This window comes from Diabrotica virgifera, chromosome 8 (assembly GCF_917563875.1).
Source record: "Diabrotica virgifera virgifera chromosome 8, PGI_DIABVI_V3a".
NCBI lineage: Eukaryota > Metazoa > Arthropoda > Insecta > Coleoptera > Chrysomelidae > Diabrotica > Diabrotica virgifera.
In genome coordinates, this window is record NC_065450.1 from 168,011,400 (window position 1) to 168,019,596 (window position 8,197).

General features: G+C 30.3%; 1 protein-coding gene across 2 annotated transcripts in view; it reads right to left on the minus strand.

Annotated features, from left to right (window-relative positions):
* The window catches only part of LOC114331254 (sex determination protein fruitless), a 261,981-nt gene extending 259,341 nt beyond the window's left edge, over window positions 1–2,640 (minus strand). For both annotated transcript variants that reach the window (XM_050657926.1, XM_028280756.2), the window contains exon 1: window positions 2,385–2,640. The gene's annotated coding sequence lies outside the window, so the exon portion shown is untranslated. The remainder of the gene's footprint in view (window positions 1–2,384) is intronic.
* Window positions 2,641–8,197: the final 5,557 nt, after the last annotated feature.

Sequence of the window (8,197 nt, forward strand, 5' to 3'; positions counted from 1 at the left end):
AGGTAGAGGTACTGGCGTTAAGAAGTTGATCCACAATAATGGGAGGGCACTGCATTAAAACTTTGAATGTGCAACTTCACTGCTTCAACTAAAAGAGGATCAGACATTTTTAATGTGTTTACCTCTTCTGTCCTTCTCAGTAGTATTTCCCTGTGTGCATTTCTTCATTTCTATCGCTTATCACAACGTTTACATAAACACATTGTTTCTAAAAACATGCTTGATTAAACACTCTTACTCTTAACACAATCATGCACTAAAGGCAATGTTTTAATTTGTGCTTAGTCTGTTTAATGAAACCTGTTTGAGCATGCCAAATATTCTAACGATTCTTGAATTTTTGCATTAACATGAACTGAATCAAAAAACAGCGATTGCATGGTAGGTTCAATGATTTCAGAATAACACATGCTACAACTACATAACTAGAGTTAGCTAGTTGTAGCATTCAGTGTATGTAGCATTCATGATCATTTCGATTAAACAATAATTTGATAACTCATCTTGTTAAGTTTTAGCACTGAATGTTAAGGGTATTTGGGTTTTATCAATTTTCGTCAATCATAAATAAATACTTAACCCGTTTGGAGTGAGTTATCAAGTTTTTACACAATATGGAGGCACATAAAATGCACCCTGTGAACTAGTTATCTCAAAAACGCCAATTTTGGAGTTATCAAATTATAGTACTAGTGCGACGATATGATAACAGCATAAGTATTGGCATTTGAAAAGGGGTCAAAAAGGACCAGGGTATTGGGCAATAAAATATTTTAATGTTCTGCCTGAGAATATCAGAAAGTTATATAAAGAAAGTTACCTAATAGGTAACATACATATAATTAAGCGAATGTTCTTAAAAAATTTCTTTTATACAATGCATGAATAGCTACAACACAATTTTAATTTTGATTGAGCTTTCCTACATATTTGACATGTATAAGATTTCATATTTTTACCATGAATAAACAGTATTGAGTATTGAATAAAAGTAGAGACTGTTTAAAAAGTAACAAATCGGAGTTCACTACTAAAAAAAGGGTTATTTCGCTTCTAATAGGACTAAGAAAGCATAATAAATGTATATGTGAAATGAAAATTTAGGAAATACAATATTATATACAAAAGAAAGTTGATTTAGACTTATATGTTGTATTATTTATTATTATATTATGTTATAGGTGAATTATTAGTTGTCTACCTATATTGTTGTTGTGCAGAAATTTTGCTAAATACAGATGTCATTGACCCCATATCATATCTAAAACTTGTTGATTTAACCAAAGAACACACAAAGGGATGTGAACAAATGAATACTACAATAAAATACTAGCTAAATAAATATGTTCTTTGTGTTTTATACCCTGAGATGAATAATATGAATAATTTAGATGGCATGTACCTATGTATTTATAAAGATTATGTTTGTTTTAATAATAACAAACTAATCTAATAGTGTTTTATTATACAATTTAAAGATAAATCTCTAAATATCTACTTACTAGGAACATTTGAGCTCCAAGTACCTACCACATTTCAAACTATCACAAAAACTATATTTTTGATTGAAATTAAGTAAGTTTAATTTAGAAAACACACTGTTTTTAGCTGTATTGGATTTATTTTGGCAAAAAGACTACAAATTTATTTTTAAATAGGTAAAATACAGAAGGTTCTTTGCATTTATAACCTATATTTCTCAAGTTTCAAAAACTTTTGTTTCTGCAGATCACTGTCTAAATTTTAGGAACTACCCACATAATAAAATATCCACTTTTTCACCACAAAATGTGCTTAGAACTTATGCTAGATTGCACTTAGTTGTACTGTTTAGAATAGAGTTATTTGACCTAAAACTGTAACCATCTAGAAATAACAGTTATTTTACAAGCACAATTACATACAGGAATGCATTTATTATTATAGTACAGTTTAACATTTTTCAATAGATAAAGAAATGCATACGTCATAAATAAGAATTTCTCTTTTAATCTTCTAGTAAAGGGCACGATGCGTGCAATGCCCTTAAAAGTACAGAAGTATGGTTGACAAGATTACTTTTAAATGTCTTTACAAAGAGCATGGTCAGATTTAACCTCCTTATACTCTCAGACATCGCAATAATTAAGAATCTTAGTACTTTTCATCAAATGCATGTTTTATTTACTTTTATTTTTTTGTAAATCCTGCACAAATGAAGTAACCTTTTACCCGCCATTGTGAATTTTGTGAATGATGGTTTCTTCTAAACAAATTCCGGAAATAAAAATATTTTTTTCTTGAAATTCTTTTGAATATTATAGTGATTTATGCATCGTGGATGAAAATTAAGTTTAAAAAAGCGAAAAAATAAAATTGACGGCAAAAAATTAGAAAAAACTTACCTTTTTTGCCCTGTTTCTGACATTACAACGCCACCCAATTTTCTACCTCCTGCACAGTACATAGGCAACAAAATCTCTGACGGATGTGATGGGATAAAAAAGTTTACAAAATTCGATTTTCATTAATTTTCTTTCTCTATGCTGATTTTTCATTACAAGCTATAACTATACCAAATCACTTCTTTTAAGGCTAACACAGATTTATTTGTAAAACATTTTTATCCGGCTTACTTTTCTAGCCACGTAATAAAATACACCGTTAGTGTATATTGGGTTGCATAATCTTAAGTATCTAAGAATTCATTTTTAAATTAGGGAAAACTCAGGAGTGGGGTATCCTGCAGCATGTTCATGTTATTGAGTTCATATACCGCATGTCCTGCTGAAGCACGATGCTTGTATGCATTGTCCCAATTAGGCGAAATCCAAAATCAGAAAAACTGATTTCGGTTGGTAGGTTGGTAATATAATTTTATATATCGCTTTAATATATTTTGTCAAATTAAAAAAAATAAAGAAAACAAAATAGAAAGAAAAAATACGAAGAATTCAACTTTTAACAGTTACTGAACCTTACCTATATATTATAAAACATGAGTAGCATAAAACATTTTGAGGTATTTTTTTACAATACTTTCACGAGGAAGACGATATCAATGCAAAAGTGAAATAATTCGGAAATTATTTTTATAAATTTTTATATTTAATTATGTTCATAATAACACGTATAACAGTAACCTACCCAACATGAGAATTGGGTACTTAAAGGCACCTACGTGTAGTTAAAACGTCAATATCATCATATATTATATAATAACTATACATTAAAATATAGGGTTAAAATAAAGATTCTAGCAATTAAAATTAGATAAGATTAGTAACAAAGGTTTCGTACCGACGCGCGACATGTATGTTGAGGGTCTCATATATGTATATGTTACCGGCCAAACCCGATTGGCCTAGACCAAACTAGTTTGTCCTGAACGCGATAGGATAAACTAGTTTAGCCTAGGCCAAACTAGTTTATCCTGATATTAATACGGACACTGCAGGATAAACCGGTACGGCCTAGTATAAACATTATAGTACACCTAAAAAGCCAAAATAAATAGGGGTCATTCCATTTCAAATCACTCAATGTTGGAGCAAAAAAAATTTTGGACCTCCGATTTGTCTGAAAATTGGTATATAGCTTCTGCGGGACGTAAAAATAAGATATTTAAGGTCAAAAAATCTTCTTCTTCTTTTTTCTCAAAATGTTATTTTATGCGATTTTACAGTGATTTGGTGTTTATTTATACAAATTTGCATTTTCTATCGTAAAGTATCAATGGAAAACATAATATTTTAATAGAAGGGACTCAAAAATGTCATTATATGGCATTATAACAAGTTACTTTGATTCAAAACAAGCTTTTGATCAAATTTTATAGTGTAGAAAACGTTAAAATACCGTTTTTTACATTTTTCTCCGTTCCCAAAATACATCATAATCGATTTGGCTGAAAATTTGCCCACAGATAGACAAAACATAGGACTTTAAGTGGTGAGAAGGATTTGAATTATATTACAATACCAAAAAGTTACATGCAATAATATAGTAAAAAATATAGACATCTACTGTAAGTAAAATTAACTCGAAAATATGGACCTCACGACAAAAATTGTTAAAAAGAAATTGTAATAATTGTAAATACGATTTATTTGGAACAATTTCAGTTCCTACCATTTTTGTTGAAAAGTTAAAAATGGCGGAGATATTGAGCAAAACAGGTTCTCCTTTAAAATCAAGATGGCGGCTAATGTAACGGAGGAATTCATTCGTGATTTTAAATTTAGGCTACTATTGACTTCCCTAAAGATCAGAAAAATAAAATTTTGGGCAGCTCAAAATTCAAGGTCAAATGCTATCCCGACTGGACTAATATATACTTTTGAGTCTGATATTACTGCATTTAACTTTTTTGGTATTGTTATATAATTCAAATCCTTCTAACTACTTAAAGTCCTATCTTTTGGCTATCTATGGGCAAAGTTTCAGCCAAATCAATGATGATGTATTTTGGGAATGGAGGAAAATGTAAAAAAGTGTATTTTAACGTTTTTTACACTATAAAATTTGATCAAAAACTTGTTTTGATTCAAAATAATTTGTTATAATGCCATATAATGACATTTTTGAGTCCTTTCTATTAAAATATTATGTTTTTCATTGATACTTTACGACAGAAAATGCAAATTTGTTTAAATAAACACCAAATCATTGTAAAATCGCATAAAATAACATTTTGAGAAAAAAAGAAGAAGAAGATTTTATGACCATAAATATCTTATTTTCACGTCCCGCAGAAGCTATATACCAATTTTCAGACAAATCGGAGATCCAAAATTTTTTGCCTGAGTGGTTTGACATGGAATGTACCATAGATAAACTGAATATAATATCTACTCTGTAATTAGATGTAAGAAAATCATTTTTATTAAAACGATAATGATTCGACATAAACTAATGGACAATTGGGAATACAGACAATCATATAAAAAATATTCAGTGTTTTTTAGATAAACAATAATTATACTTCAATTATAAAAATTATTATATGTTTTTACATGCAGTGCTTTGGTGACACTTAGAATTACGGAATATCATTGTTTGTGGAACAGTTTTTGTTACAGGTGTATTTGAAAAAATCCTTGTTCTGATTCAACTGAATCTTTCGTAGCTGCAACCATTAAGAGCCTTGGTTTAGGACTTTAGATTTTATCTTTGCAGCAAGAAATCATAAATGACGTTCAGGATGAAGATAACTTAAGAAAGATAAAATACAATAATTTCTATGAGAAGTCAGTGATGCTAACAGGCAAAGGTGATCTCAGAAACATCATTGGAGTTATGCTTCAGACAAATGACGAAGGATTTTACAAAAGTTGGCTCCATACTTGGTGTTCTTCAGAAATTATATTCTGGGTTTATTTTTTCTTACTTAACACATTCAAGGATATGAATTCATATGCAGACAGTCACGTCTCTTTGTAAGTGTCTGCATATGCAGTCGTCTCCACTAATGTGTTAATAAGCTACGAGAATTTCAGTTGGTTCAGGACAAGGTCTTGTCAATTGCAGCTGCAACAAAAACTGCTCCAAAAACAGATGCAAGTGCAAGAAAGCAATGTGTTAGTATGTAATTATAAGTGTCACCAATAATAATTTTTATAATTGAGGTTTTTTTATAATATGATTGTTTGTATTACCAATTGTCCATTAGTTTTAACAACGAATCATTATCGTTTTAACAAAAATAATTATCTTACATCCAATTACAGATTATTTTATTAAGTTTATCTATTTATTTTGGCTTTGTAGTTGTAGGTAAACTATAATGTTAAAGATTCAAGATTCAAAAATTTATTGACTACGTTTACAAAAAAAAATTTTTGAATTGTAGCAAGTCAATTTGATATATAAAATATATAAGATATATAAGATAATGTGTATATACAAATAACATATATAGAAATATAAATACATTCACGCACATTCACAAAATGAGACATCGGAAAACATAGTGAGTAATATTCATGTCCATGATACTGTTTTAAAATGATCAAAATACTCACTAACAGAATAAAAAGCAAATCTCAGAAGATATTTTTCATGTTTATACTAGGCAGTACTAGTTTATCCTGCAGCGTCTGTATTAATATCAGGATAAACTAGTTTGGCCTAGGCTAAACTAGTCTATCCTATCGCGTTTAGGACAAACTAGTTTGTAATAGGTCAAACTAGAACTAGTTTGTCCTGAAATCGGGTTTGGCCGGTAACATATACACCACACAACTAACAAAACTATTCTCCAGAGGCTAAGAAAAGACAAAGAAATTATTAACACCGTAAAGAACAGAAAATTGTCTTACTTAAGCCACATTATTATGCGTAATAATAAATACAGACTTCTACAGTTGATTCTGGAAGGCAAGATTTAGGACAAGAGAGGCCCTGAACGTAGACGTAGGTATTTCCTGGCTGACCAATCTTAGGAAGTGGGCTGGACTAACGTCAACTGATCTATTTCGAGCTGCTCTGAATAGAATAAGATGGGTCAATGTGGTCGCCAAAATCTCTATAAGATAGACATCTTTAAAAGAAGAACAAAAGTTTAATAGGAACAATTGAAAAGTCCCAAAAAATTTATTTTCCTGTTGTTTTGATAGCCTGCTAAATCACAATCAACTGATAGCGAACAGAACATGTGAAATTTAATATACTCATATAAAATTTATTAACTATTGAATGCATTTAATTTATAGTGATTTTAACCATCGCGCGCTGTCTTAAATTTTACGACAAAACCCGTAATGGGACCTTTGCTCATATCGCACGGTCTAGTGCAGTGATTCCCAAAGTGGTCCAGGTGGACCTCCAGGGGTCCAAGAGGGACTCTTCGGGGGTCTAAGATGGCGTGAAATAAAAATGGGGGTTCACAAGTTGTAAGTGGGGTTCCACAAAAATTTTATAGTGATTTGGTATTTATTTAAACAAATTTCCATTTTTTTCATAATATATCAATGGAAATCAATGGAAAAGATAATGTTTTATTAGTTGGGATACAAAAATGTCATTATAACGCATTATAATAGGGTATTTTGATTAAAAATTTTATTTTTGTGTAGAAAACATTAAAATACCGTTTTTCATATTTTGCTCCATTCCCAAAAAAAACGTGTCCTTCGATTTGACTGAAAATTTGCCCACAGATAGCCAAAACACAGGACTTTAAGTGGTTAAATTTTTTTTATAGTTTTACAATATAAAAAACGCGTGGAATAATATCAGAGTAAAAAATATAGGCGTCTACTTTAAGTACAATTAACTCGGAAAATATCGACCGTACGAAAAAAAATGGTTAAAAAAATTGTACATTAGGAAAAATGAAAGAATACCCATGAATGAACATATAAAACGCTCTGTATTTTCCTGTCACCGTGTCATACAAAAAATTGGCCAGCGCAAGTACATGTAATAATTATTATTACATGTACTTGCGCTGGGCAATTTTCTTTGTGACACGGTGACAGGAAAATACAGCGTGTTTTATATGTTCGTTCATGGGTATTCTTTCATTTTTCCGACTGTAATAATTATTGTAAACACGATTTATTTGGAACAATTTCAGTTACTAAAATTTTTGTCGAAAAGTTGAAAATGGCGGAGATATTGAACAAAAACCATTGCTATCAAACCAATCAGGTCTTATGCTCGCGCCTTTACCGCATACGTACTACCTGAAATATTGATTTAAGCAAAAAAATTAAAGAGATTAAAATTGTATAAAATTTAATTCTGTTAATTTTTGTATAGGTACATTTTTGTTATAAAACTAATAATAAACGAGATAATTCAATAATTATTATGCTCTAATTGTCACTATTTTACCCCACTCGGAAAATATAGGAAATCATATTTTCAACAATATCAGTCCTTACACTTTTTGTCAGAAAGTTAAAAATGGGGGAGATATTGAGCAAAAACGGTTCTCCTTTAAAATCAAGATGGCGGCGCAACGGCAGAATTCATTCGTGATTTTAAATTTACACTACTATTGACCCCCTAAAGCTTACAAATAGAATGTTGCTTGGGTAGCTTGGCATGAAAGCTCAAATGCTAACCCGACTGGACTATATAATTTTGACTCTGATATTAGGGCATGTAACTTTTTTTGTGTTGTAAAACTATACAAATTCTTTTAACAACTTAAAGTCCTGTATTTTGACTTGACTATCTCTGGGCAAATTTTCAGCCAAATATAAGAACA